This window comes from Giraffa tippelskirchi, chromosome 6 (genome assembly GCF_054371585.1).
Source record: "Giraffa tippelskirchi isolate mGirTip1 chromosome 6, T2T-mGirTip1v1.2.pri, whole genome shotgun sequence".
NCBI lineage: Eukaryota > Metazoa > Chordata > Mammalia > Artiodactyla > Giraffidae > Giraffa > Giraffa tippelskirchi.
Genome location: NC_137280.1, coordinates 30943607 through 30956678, shown reverse-complemented (window position 1 = coordinate 30956678; position 13072 = coordinate 30943607). Strand labels below are relative to the sequence as shown.

Sequence of the window (13072 nt, the reverse complement as noted above, 5' to 3'; positions counted from 1 at the left end):
AACTAAAAGGAAAATAGCCTTAGCCTTTTGTGAGAAGTGGGAGAGATTGTCAAGCAATGTATTGGATAATGAAGACGGTTACATGTGTGTACAAATCAAGAGATTAATAAAGTGCAAAAAATGTTATTTCTTTCTGGAGACTGCAGGAGTCTGAAACTACTGTAGTTGTCATTCAAATACTGAAATTGTGTAGGTGATTCAAAGTGGTAATGTCAATGAATTCATTCAAGTTGTTTTCCTATAATAATTCAGCTTTAAGAAACGTCAGGGATTTCATAATCTCTGAAGTGGCCAGTGTCAGTCTATCTTGTTACTTATATGATGGTCATATTCTCCTAAATACAGTGTGAAATTCACTCCCCTGGAGAGTGGGATAACTCTTTCTAGAATGATTTAAGTAGGATCATGTCTAGAAGAAAGAGCGTTAATAGACTTAACTCTCTATGTTAATACATAAGGAGTTACAGAAAATAAGCTTTTGTATGTTGATTCAGATATTGCTATGAGATTACAAATACAGCATGAAGGCCACTGAGGGCTGGTACCTGCTACTACTGGCCATTTTGCTGGCATGTGAGTGACCACTGGAGGGGTTAGTGAATAACCACAATTTGAAATATCACATTTATGTGATTTAATCACCTTTAAGTACCCAAAGAACAATGAAAAGATTTGGTCCATCTACTGAGGAGTTTCATGTAATAAAACATTATGATAGACTGAGGGGTATTGGGTTTTATAGTGTCTTTATACTAAACATACCACATCTGTCATCTCTAAGTGATAAAGCTTTAATTACTCAGGTTAGTTAAATGTGAAATGATGACCTAATGGAGCTTTACACCTGATAATAGCTGTGTAGAAAATACAAATAACAAGGTCCCTGCTCTATAGATAGATGATAAACAAGACCATATCTTAAAGTTTTTAAAAATTTTAATAAAGCAATAACACTATTGATTTTATCTCTTTTCTTTGGCATCATTAGTTAGGGTAAATTCTGAATGTGAGTTTGTAAGATGTAGAAATGAACATGGAAAAATTTTTAAATTGCATCAGATTGATAAATTTAACTCAAACAACTATGGAGTACAATATGAATATATTAGATTATCATTAGACATTAATTCATTCTATGCTCATGTAGATAAACTAGTAAACTCACATAATGGTAGCCAGATCATACAACTTTTGGAAGATAATTTGGAAATATGTGTTTGTATCCAATTAATTTCACTGCTGGGATGTTATCTTAAGAAAATAGTCCAATATATATGAGGAAAATCTGTACCTTCCAATATATGCATAGCAGCATTATTTATACTAGTAAGTAATTGGAAATAAATTAAATGTCCAAAAATAAGGTAGCTGATATTATGGCACATTACATAACTATTAAATTCATAATTATAGAGTCTATCAGCATGAAAAATGCTTATGTCAGTTTTTCAAAGAAGACATAGAGATGGCCAACAGGCACATGAAAAGATGCTCAACACTGCTAATTTTTAGAGAAATGCAAATAAAAAGCACAGTAAGGTATCACTTCACACCAATCAGAATGGCTGTCATCAAAAAGTCTGCAAATAAGAAATGCTGGAGATGGCATGGAGAAAAGAGAACTCTCCTACACCATTGGTGGGAATGTAAATTGGTGCAACTACTATGAAAAACTGTGGAAGTGCCTTAAAAACTCATAGAGCTAAACTAAATAGAGCTACTGTATGATTCAGCAATCTCACTCCTGGGCATATATCTGGAAAAGACGAGAACTCCAGTTTGAAAAGGTTCATTTACCCCAGTGTTAATGACAGTACTATTTATAATAGCCAAGACTTGGAAATAACATAAGTGTCCATCAACAGATGAATGGACAAAGAAGATGTGGTATATTTATATATATGTGTGTGTGTGTGTGTATGTGTATATATTAGCCATAAAAAGAATGAAATAATGCCATTTGCAGCAACATGGATGGACCTAGAGAATATCATACTAAGTGAAGTGAAGACAAAGACAAAGATTATATGATATCACTTATATATGGGATCTGAAAAATAATACTGCTGCTCTGCTGCTAAGTCACTTCAGTCGTGTCTGACTCTGTGAGACCCGATGGATGGCAGCCCACCAGGCTCCACCGTCCCTGGGATTCTCCAAGCAAGAACACTGGAGTGGGTTGCCATTTCCTTCTCCAGTACATGAAAGTGAAAAGTGGAAGTGAAGTGGCTCAGTCATGTCCAACTCTTCACGACCCCATGGACTGTAGCCTACCAGGCTCCTCCATCCATGGGATTTTCCAGGCAAGAGTACTGGAGTGGGTTGCCATTGCCTTTTCTGGGAAAAGAATACAAATGAAGCTATTTACAAAACAGAAACAAATTCATAGACATAGAAAAGAAACTTATGGTAACTAAAGGGGAAAGGGAGGTAGGGAAGAGATAAATGAGGAGTATGGGATTAGCAGATATAGTCTACTATATATAAGGTAGATAAGCAACAAGGATTTACTGTATGGCACAGGAAACAATATCCAATGTATTGTAGAAACCTATAATGGAAAATAATGTGAAAAATATAACTAATTCACTTTGCTATATGCCTGGAACTAATACAGTATTATGAATCAACTATCAGTTCAGTTAAGTTGCTCAGTCGTGTCCGACTCTTTGCGACCCCATGAATTGCAGCACACCAGGCCTCCCTGTCCATCACCAACTCCTGGAGTCTACCCAAACCCATGTCCATCGAGTCGGTGATACCATCCAACCATCTCATCCTCTGTCGTCCCCTTCTCCTCCCGCCCCCAATCCTACCCAGCATTAGGGTCTTTTCCAATGAGTCAACCCTTCGCATGAGGTGGCCAAAGTATTGGAGTTTCAGCTTCAACATCAGACCTTCCAATGAACACCCAGGATTGATCTCTTTTAGGATGGATTGATTGGATCTCCTTGCAGTCCAAGGGACTCTCAAGAGTCTTCTCCAACACCACAGTTCAAAAGCATCAATTCTTCGGCGCTCAGCTTTCTTCACCGTCCAACTCTCACATCCATACATGACCCCTGGAAAAGCCATAGCCTTGACTAGACGTACTTTTGTTGGCAAAGTAATGTCTCTGCTTTTAAATATGCTATCTAGGTTGGCCATAACCTTCCTTCCAAGGAGTAAGCGTCTTTTAATTTCATGGCTGCAATCACCATCAGCAGTGATTCTGGAGCCCAAAAAAATAAAGTCTGACACTGTTTCCACTGTTTCCCCATCTATTTCCCATGAAGTGATGGGACCAGATGCCATGATCTTAGTTTTCTGAATGTTGAGCTTTAAGCCAACTTTTTCACTCTCCTCTTTCACCTTCATCAAGAGGCTCTTTAGTTCTTCTTCACTTTCTGCCATAAGGGTGGTGTCATCCGCATATCTGAGGTCATTGATATTTCTCCCGGCAATCTTGATTCTAGCTTGTGTTTCTTCCAGCCCAGCGTTTCTCATGATGTACTCTGCATATAAGTTGAATAAGCAGGGTGACAATATACAGCCTGGACGTACTCCTTTTCCTGTTTGGAACCAGTCTGTTGTTCCATGTCCAGTTCTAACTGTTGCTTCCTGACCTGCATACAGGTTTCTCAAGAGACAGGTCAGATGGTCTGGTATTCCCATCTCTTTCAGAATTTTCCAGTTTATTGTGATCCACACAGTCAAAGGCTTTGGCATAGTCAATAAAGCATAAATAGATGTTTTTCTGGAACTCTCTTGCTTTTTCGATAATCCAGCGGATATTGGCAATTTGATCTCTGGTTCCTCTGCCTTTTCTAAAACCAGCTTGAACATCTGGAAGTTCACGGTTCACGTATTGCTGAAGCCTGGCTTGGAGAATTTTGAGCGTTACTTTACTAACATGTGAGATGAGTGCAATTGTGCGGTAGTTTGAGCATTCTTTGGCATTGCCTTTCTTTGGGATTGGAACGAAGACTGATCTCTTCCAGTCCTGTGGCCACTGCTGAGTTTTCCAAATTTGCTGGCATATCGAGTGCAGCACTTTCACAGCATCACCTTTGAGGATTTGAAATAGCTCAACTGGTATTCCATCACCTCCACTAGCTTTGTTCGTAGTGATGCTTTCTAACGCCCACTTGACTTCACATTCCAGGATGTCTGGCTCTAGGTGAGTGATCACACCATCATGATTAATTGGGTCGTGAATCAACTATACTTCAATAAAAAATGTTTATGTCATAATGTTAAATGAAAAAACTTATAGAAAACTACATACATGATATTTTTATAAATTTTGTGTGTTTATTATTTATATTGTTTAAAAATATTTGAAACAGAGTTACAAGTAAGTTAAATTTATGCACAAGAAAGCAAATCTGAAGGAAACACATAATTGTGTATTTGGGGGGATTGTTCTGTTTTCCATCTTTTATAATGTGTTTTAATTACTTTTATAAAACAAATTATAATTGAAAAATAAATCCTATTCCACTCCCCATCCATAGGGAGAAATTTAGAGAGAGGAAATTATAGAGCTGTAAGAAGAAGGAAAATTAAAGAAGGTCAAGTTGAAAGTTAATGACAAAATGGTGAATGAATAAATATATAGACATGAGGAAAACATTCTGGTGGGATGTTAGGCAAATCTGGACAGATTCATCAGTGGCTTTGAAATGCACTGCAGATAACTGAAATCTGCTGATCAGTTACATGGGAAAATTTTTTTTTGAAAAAAGCAGCTAAAATATGTGGTGGAAGCATGATGTAGAAAAAAAATTCAACAACATGGAAAATGGAGAGATGAAGGACAACAGATTATCTTGAGTCGCATCCAGGTTCTTGAACAGTCTCACAGCATCATCTACGAATTTTGGTGAGTGCTGAGTAGCAAGTCAGGTTATCAATACTAAGGACTTTGATCAAAGTCAGAAATTGTCCCAAGGAAACTTGGCTGAGTAGGAGACTATGCAAAGAATTGAAGATCAGTCAGTTCAGTCACTCAGTCATATCCGTCCCTCAGCGACCCCATGGACTGCAGCACGTCAGGCTTGCCTGTCCATCACCAACTTCAGGAGCTTGCTCAGACTCATGTCCATCAAGTCAGTGATGCCATACAACCATCCTCTGTTATCCTCTTCTCCTGCCTTCAGTCTTTCCCAGCATCAGGGTCTTTCCCAATGAATCAGTTCTTTGCATCAGGTGGCCAAAGTATTGGAGCTTCAGTTTCACCATCAGTCCTTCCAGTGAATGTTCAGGACTGATTTCCTTTAGGATGGACTGGTTGGATCTCCTTACAATTCAAGGGACTCTCAAGAGTCTTCTCCAACACCACAGTTCAAAAGCATCAATTCTTCAGTGCTCAGCTTTCTTTATAGTCCAACTCTCACATCCATACATGACTATTGGAAAAACCGTAGCTTGGACAAGATGGACCTTTGTTGGCAAAGTAATGTCTCTGCTTTTTAATATGCTGTCTAGGTTTGTCATAGCTTTTCCTACAAGGAGCAAGTGTCTTTTTATTTCATGGCTGCAGTCACCATCTGCAGTGATTTTGGAGCCCAAGAAAATAAAGTCTGTCATTGTTTCCATTGTTTCTCCATCTGTTTGCCGTGGAGTTATGGGACCTGATGCCATGATCTTACAACTCAAATAATTGAAGATAGAAGGCTATTTAAACAAGTTTTAAAAGGTTGAGCTGAATTAGTGGCCCCTTGTGAATGGAACATTCATATTATGCTATTATAACTTTGAGAGGGGAATAGTATCCAAAAAGTAAAACAAGCTAACTTGGAGTTGACCTTGGCAGTAGACCCAACATTGATTGCAATAAAATGTGGTTTAAGAATCCATATCGAGAATCCAACACATTGGTCTGGTGTTTTAAGCTTTCATTTATCTGCCACATGTATCCACATATTATTAATAAAGAAAACATATGTATTTACATATGCATATAGAGGAACATGTTTGTTGAAAAGGTCCGTTGATATGAGAATAAATATTGCATTCTGAAGGGGAATCATTTGGTCATCTGATTAACTCTATTCCCCAATAGTAGGAGTGTTTTATTGTATTATACTTGCTTTTTATGTCTCTGTACTGGTAAACTCAGAAGTTTGCCCTTGAGTTTTACCCTAGTCTTACCCTTACCTCCATTTTCTTACCTTTCACTTACTGTTTACTGCTCTTTTTTTTTTTTTTTTTTTTCTTGAGAATTCCTGGATCCTTTTTTTGCAGGGGTGCGGGGAGTAAAATTGCTTTACAATGTTGTGTTAGTTGCTGCTGTACAGCAAAGTGAATCACCTATATGTATATGTGTATCCTCTCCCTCTTGAACATCCCTCCCCACCCCACCCCACCCCTCTAGGATGTTTGCTGCTGCTGCTGCTGCTAAGTCGCTTCAGTCGTGTCCGACTCTGTGTGACCCTATAGACGGCAGCCCACCAGGCTCCCCCGTCCCTGGGATTCTCCAGGCAAGAACACTGGAGTGAGTTGCCATTTCCTTCTCCAATGCATGAAAGTGAAAAGTGAAAGTGAAGTTGCTCAGTCGTGTCCGACTCTTAGCAACCTCATGGACTGCAGCCTACCAGGCCTCTCCGTCCATGGGATTTTCCAGGCAAAAGTATTGGAGTGGGGTGCCATTGCCTTCTCCATCTAGGATGTTTACTGCTATTTAATTCTCTGGTATTTGGATTCCATCTTCCAGGATTCATTAGTGTTTTTTAGAAATATTCATTACTTACAAATAGCCATTGGCCTTTCTTTTATCCCTCTACTTTTTTACCCCCACATTCACAAGCCTTTGGTTTCGTTTAGTAACAGTTGACTTTTTCTTCCAATTGAATAAAAATAGCTAAAAGCTAGTGACCATTTAGTCTGTGCCAAAGACTGCACTAAAAGCATCATTAGATGCTACTTCAAGTTTTCTCTCCCAGTTTAGAGCAAGGGCTCCTTTAGTGCTGGGCTTGGGTGATGGGAGTTAACTTGATTCTCTTCCATCTTGAAATCAATGGCAGGTACATGAAAAAAGATCAGAGGAACTTGTTTTCACAGAGACAGTCATTTCAGTTAAGTACAACGGATATACTCTTTGCTGTAGAACCATGTTTGGAAATTATGAGGAAGGAGCATCTTTACAAAGAAGATGCTTCTGACTGTAGCACTTGTCTCTTTGTTTCTTTCTCAGCTCAATGCTAAGTGAACTTCTGGTCATCTGATAAAGATTTTGACTCAAGTTATACACTTATCTGTCCACATTGGTAATATTAAATAAGGAATTATCTTTGTGTTGTGTAGATAGACCTGAGTAAAAAAGTGTCTTCAAAAATGCCACAAAGTGTCCTTGCTATTCCATTGATATAGGGAAATTTATTACAGGAATGTAAATATCATAAATATGGAAGTTCTGAAAGTTATGAAACAAAATATAAAACAAATAATATAACAAATAATTGTTATATATAACATATCAATATATATTTTAATGTAATGTAATATGTAAGAAAATATAACAAAAAGAGGTTTCTTTGAATCCACTTCAGTGAGTTCAAAGTTTGAATTGAAGAAAGTAAAGGCAGAAAAGAAGAAATGACCTTTCATCCAAAGGTACATTCCAAGATGAATTTTTTTTTTTCCATTTTGACTGTGCTGTGCAGCTTGAGGGATCTTAGTTCCCTGACCAGGGATCAAACCTGGGCTCCCTGCAGTGCAAGCTTGGAGTCCTAACTGCTAGACTGCCAAAAATTCCCCTCCAGGATGATTTTAACTCAGTCTCTCACTTCTGCCTTTCTTTGCCTCCCAGTTTTTGCATTCTCTCTCTTCTTTCTTCCTTTTCTCTTTCCCCCTTCCTTCCTTTTCCTCATCTTTAGATACCCCCATTGAAGTCAGGATGTAGCTAATATGCCATGACAGTGGCCAGAAAGAGAAAACAGAGGTGCTTTCAAACCTCTTTTCTCCTTCTCCCTTCCTGCAAACATCATATTAACCGTGAAGAACACACACACACACAAACACACACACACACAGAGCACACACCCATACACAATCAGAGTGCGCATGTGTGCGCACACACATACACACACACACCCATAGCAGAGCTCCTGAAAATTGCTGCCAAGTGGCCGCTGCCCAGGAGACTGTAGAATTTCTGGCACGAGCCAGAATCGATGACTGTGGCCAAGTGATTGTTGCTGAACTTACCTGTGCCGAAAGGTCAGCCTTGCAGTGCGAAGGCTGGGCACAGTCACTCTAGGCAAATTGGATTGTGTGTGGAGGCCCCGAGGCTTGTTCTCCACTTTGCAACTGGTCTGGCAGGCTCCTCCACCTCCTGAGTCCACCACGGGTATGGGAAACACCCGGCAGTCAGGCAGCTCTGCCAAGGTACAGTATCAACCACCTTTGTTTTGCACACAAAACCTACAGTAATGGTCACATTTTTAGCAGGTGATTTTCCAGTACCCTGTGTCCTGATGAGAAAGCTCTAAATCTTTGCATGAGGCATTTATTTCAACACTTCAACTCTGAGATCATGTATTATTTAAGTGGATCCTGTACCGACTTGTAACTAAAATATAAATGTTATCAATTCGAGAAAATACTGGTGAGTCACAGCACAGCTTAGGCATTGTTTTATGTACAGATTGGTGTGTGTGTGTGTGTGTGTGTGTGTGTGTGTGTGTGTGTGTGTGTGTGTGATGGAGGGCTCTTAGATTTAAAAAAAAAGAACCATGAATTATCTAAAGGATGCCACCAATAATATTATTTAACCATTGACCATTTTTGTCCCTCTATTCTTTCAAGTGAAAAATGGATAAAAGAAAAAATACTATCTAACTTATAATCGAGTCAGAGGCAAGGGTGACATAGCAACTTCTTTTATTTATTAAAATGGAAGTCATCAGATGGGAACTTTTTCAACTTCCTGTGGCTGACTCAGTGCCCAAGGAGCCACCCTTTCCCCCCTCCCACTTGCTCCTATGAAAGATGAACCTGCCCTCTTCCTTCTGCCATCTAAGCCTAACTCTTCTGCCTTTCTTCTAGGTCAGTTACCCTTTTGCCTCTTCAGGAACCACGTTCTATTGCAGGGTTCCTCTTCTGTAATTCAACAAGCTTCTCCCCTTTCGTATTTAAATGTGATCGAACCTTTCACAGGGTTTTCTAGGTGGCTCAGTGGTGAAGATTCCACCCGCCAATGCAGGAGATGCTTGAGACTCAGGTTTGATCCCTGGGTCAGGAAGATCCCCTGGAGAAGGAAATGGCACCCAGTCCAGTGTTCTTGCTTAGGAAATCCCATGGATAGAGGAGTCTGACGGGCTACAGTCCATGAGTCACAAAGAGTCAGACACGACTGAACAACTGAGTACATATGAGTCTTTCTCAACTTGTAGGAAAATGAAAGTTGCTAGTCGCTCAGTCATGTCTAACTCTTTGCGACCCCATGGACTGTAGCCCCCCAGGCTTCTCTGTCCATAGGATTCTCCAGGCGAGAATACTGGAGTGGGTAGCCATTCCCTTCTCCAGGGGATCTTCCTGACTCAGAGAACGAACCTGGATCTCCTGCACTGTGGGAAAATTCTTTACCGTCTGAGCCACCAGGAAAGCCTCCAAATTGTAAGAAAACCTCCCTCAATCCCACAGTGTCTTTCAACTCTTTCTTTTCTTTCACTATCAAACTCATTTGAATGCTGATACCTGACATTTACTACTTTCCTTCCCATTCTGTCCTTGGCACACTGGAGTCTGGTGTCCACCATGATCATTAGACTGAAATTGCTCTTACTAATGAGTTCCATAACTCCTAATCCAGCCAGACACTTTTAATGCTTATTTGATCATTCAGCACTGCTTAATCTTACAGCCTGTTCCATCTGAGGTAACTCTTCCTTTGGTGTCTGTGACATCACACTGCTGTTGGGGTTTTCTGACTCTCCCAAGAAACCTGTCCTTCTTGGTCTTTGTTGCATTTAGAAAGATAATTCAGGCCAGTTGTCAAAGATCCAGTGTAATGGTTTTAATTTTATCTTCACAATAAAAGGTTAAAAGACTATCAGTGCATATCTATGGGATGATAATAAACTTTTGAGCATCTATTTTAAAGCTATCTTATTATCACCATTACTTTATAGTGGTGGGCCTAGGAGGGTCTATCGCTTGACTCCGGGTTTCCTCTTGTCCCTGTTTTTTTCCCAGGAAATTCTGAATGCATCCTCTATTGTTTTTGTCTAAGTGGGATTCTTCATGGAACCGTCACAATATCACCCTTAATTTCATTTAAAGGTATTGTAATAGCATCGGTATGAAGTATATCCATTGTCATTATCAGCTTACATTTCTTGAGCACCTGCTATGTGCCAGGTATTTGACATTTCTAATTATGTCAACTCCCTTCTGGTAAAAGATATAATATGGAAATAACAATTAACAACTGCTTGTTCTAGTCCTTACAACCCATCTTCTAAGTTAGATATTCTTATCTCCTAGCATCACGTTATCAAAGGCAGGAATCACACCAGGTCCCCCTTAATGCCCTAATTCTATGTTCTTTCCACTGCACATACTTTCATCCTTTGCTACAACCCAGTGTCCCTGTTGACAACACCATAGTTCAAGATTTTCTGCATATTAATAGTTAAATGAGTTCTTTTTGGGTCTTTCCTATTCTAAAATAATCCTGTAACTTCAACTGTGAGAGGTGAAATCAACATTGAAGCCCTCAGACTCCTACATTTCTGGAGTCACCAGAACTATTTCTCAGATTTATTTTCTTTAGATTTTCTTGCCTGCTGGATTGGTTGTTGGCTGTTGAGTTTGACATGTCTTGGGTCAAGTCACGTCCAGTTCATGTTAAACAATTCCTGTAAAAAAAAAAAGCACACATCTTGATTGTCCATGTGAGGGCTTGAAATGAAAGTGAGATAGAAAGAAATGATGCACGAGGCATATAAGAGAAGAATAGATAGAACGAATGGGCTGTCAGTTACCCATAATTGGCTGGAGGAGGGGAATGGTTTTGCCTCTCTCTTCTCAGTGGTTATTTGTTAAAGCCTGGAGATACTTTTGGTTGTTAGAACTTGAGGAGTGGGCACTGCTGCTGGCAACTAGTAGGACGATGCCGGGGATACTGCCAAACATTGTAAAATGTACAAAACATTTCTAACGTCCCTCTCTGGACAAAGAGTTTTCATGCTCAGAATGCCAACAATTTAGAGGTTGAAGAAATTCCTCTGTAAAGAAAGAAGGGAAAAGGGAGAGAAAAGGTGACTTGGCAAATCTGAGTCTCTGTGACTGCAGACATGGAGATTTCATCGAGAGCAATTAGAAGCCCAGAAGTTTTGCTGAATTATTGGATAAGGGGATGCATCATTCCAACCAGCTTGAGCTTGAGGTTAATGTGAGAGAGACAGCTGGCAAAACCAGTAGGCAGAAACGTTGTTAAACTGAAATGAGTGGGAGAGGAAATGTGGAAATAGAAATAATTCACCTTGGGGTGATGGTTCAGGCCGCAAAAGGGGTTGAAATGTTCAAAGACATGTGGGAAAAGAAGAGTAAAGACATTTTACTGGTATGTTAGCAACATAGATCCTTCACACAAATAGTGAATTTTTCAGTAATATACAGTAAAGATTATTCCTGCTCTGCCCATCTGTTTCAACATGAGGAATCAAAATTTGAATACCAACCTTTCTAAAATAAAGGTTCCTGGAGAGATTTAATTTTACTTTTAACAGTTTACTTTAAAAAAAAAAAACAAACCTCAATACCACTCTGTTCTATTTGAAGTAGAGGTTATCAAACTTAGTATTTATTTTTGCTTAGGGTTTACAAGTTAAATTACAGCATGTCAGTGGCAAGAAGGATTGGAGTTATTTTTTGCTGTAACAGAAGATCAGAAAAAAGAATGTCCATAAAGAGAGGTGTAGCTAGGACTTTTCAGTGTGTCTGCTCTCTGGCAAGTTTTCAAAACACTTAATAGTTTCAGCTTATAATTGCTAAACATGGAAACATTGAAACACCACACCCTTGTGTTAACTTATAATGAATAGTGACTTTAGCACAAACACATATTTTGTGAAAGCACACAGAGACAGCCAGCCACACCTGTCACGTTATTAATCAGCCACCATCTCTGGCTGCCCAGTCTTCCTTTGGAGAGATTGTGGGGGAGCAGTCTCCTAAATTAAGCAATGTGCAGCTGACTTAGTTTAATGAACAGGCTGAGGATCACTCAATTGCATCCCTTCCTCTCTTCAAGCAAGACCCATAATCATATTAAGAAGTTCATATTTATGCATACATGTGTACACATTTATCTGATCTTAGAAAACTCCTAGGTTGTTTGGAGATGTTGCTATTGAAGAATCAAGTATAGGCACCAGGTACGCCCCCATGATTCTGCAGAAGAACGTATTGGTAACAACTGGGCCCTTCAAGGCCTTCAGGTGCAATGAGATCTGGAATTTCCCAGATTGGAGGAACTAGTTCGACTCTTCTTGCGTGCGTGTTAGGTCACTACGGTCATGTCCAACTCTTTGTGACGTGACTCTATAGACAGTAGCCTACCAGGCTCCTCTGTCGATGGAATCATCAGGCAAGCATACTGGAGTGGTTTGCCATGCTCTCCTCCAGGAGATCTTCCTAACCCAGGGATTGAATCTGTGTCTCTTATGTCTCTTGCATTGGCAGGTGGGTTTTTTTTACCACTAGTGCTACTGAGGAAGCCCTTGGCTCTTCTTAGCTCCCTTATAAAAATGTCTTGACTTTGTTGCTTGTGTCTTGTGAGTAATTATGGCTTCATCTACTCTGTCTTTTGAATAATATTTACAGTTTTGCTAGCCATGGCCTTAAAAATAATCTTCACCTTATTATTCAATGAGATGTCTCATCATGCTGAATAAGGCATGACCCATACATGCTAAGAATAAACTGGATGGTGCCAAGAAATCTTCCACCCACGTAATTGGGAATGCATGGAATGCAAAACTGGAGCCCAGCTGCAACACTGTCTGCAGAGATGGCTCTTCAGTAGGTAGAGGAAGCCATCTACTCATCATTCATTAGAGGGGCCTGGAAATGTCCATGTGGA

General features: G+C 39.6%; 1 long non-coding RNA gene across 5 annotated transcripts in view; it reads left to right on the top strand.

Annotated features, from left to right (window-relative positions):
• Positions 1-13072, top strand: part of LOC145511652 (uncharacterized) — a 450792-nt gene that overhangs the window by 278532 nt on the left and 159188 nt on the right. For 2 of the 5 annotated variants that reach the window (XR_014058025.1, XR_014058028.1), the window contains one exon: positions 6359-6478. The exons of 1 other annotated variant lie outside the window; for it this stretch is intronic. This is a non-coding gene — a long non-coding RNA (uncharacterized LOC145511652). Of the gene's footprint in view, positions 1-6358; positions 6479-8213; positions 8371-9397; positions 9601-10179; positions 10267-13072 lie in introns of those variants that run through there. 2 more of the 5 variants (XR_014058027.1, XR_014058029.1) reach the window with 2 other exon arrangements.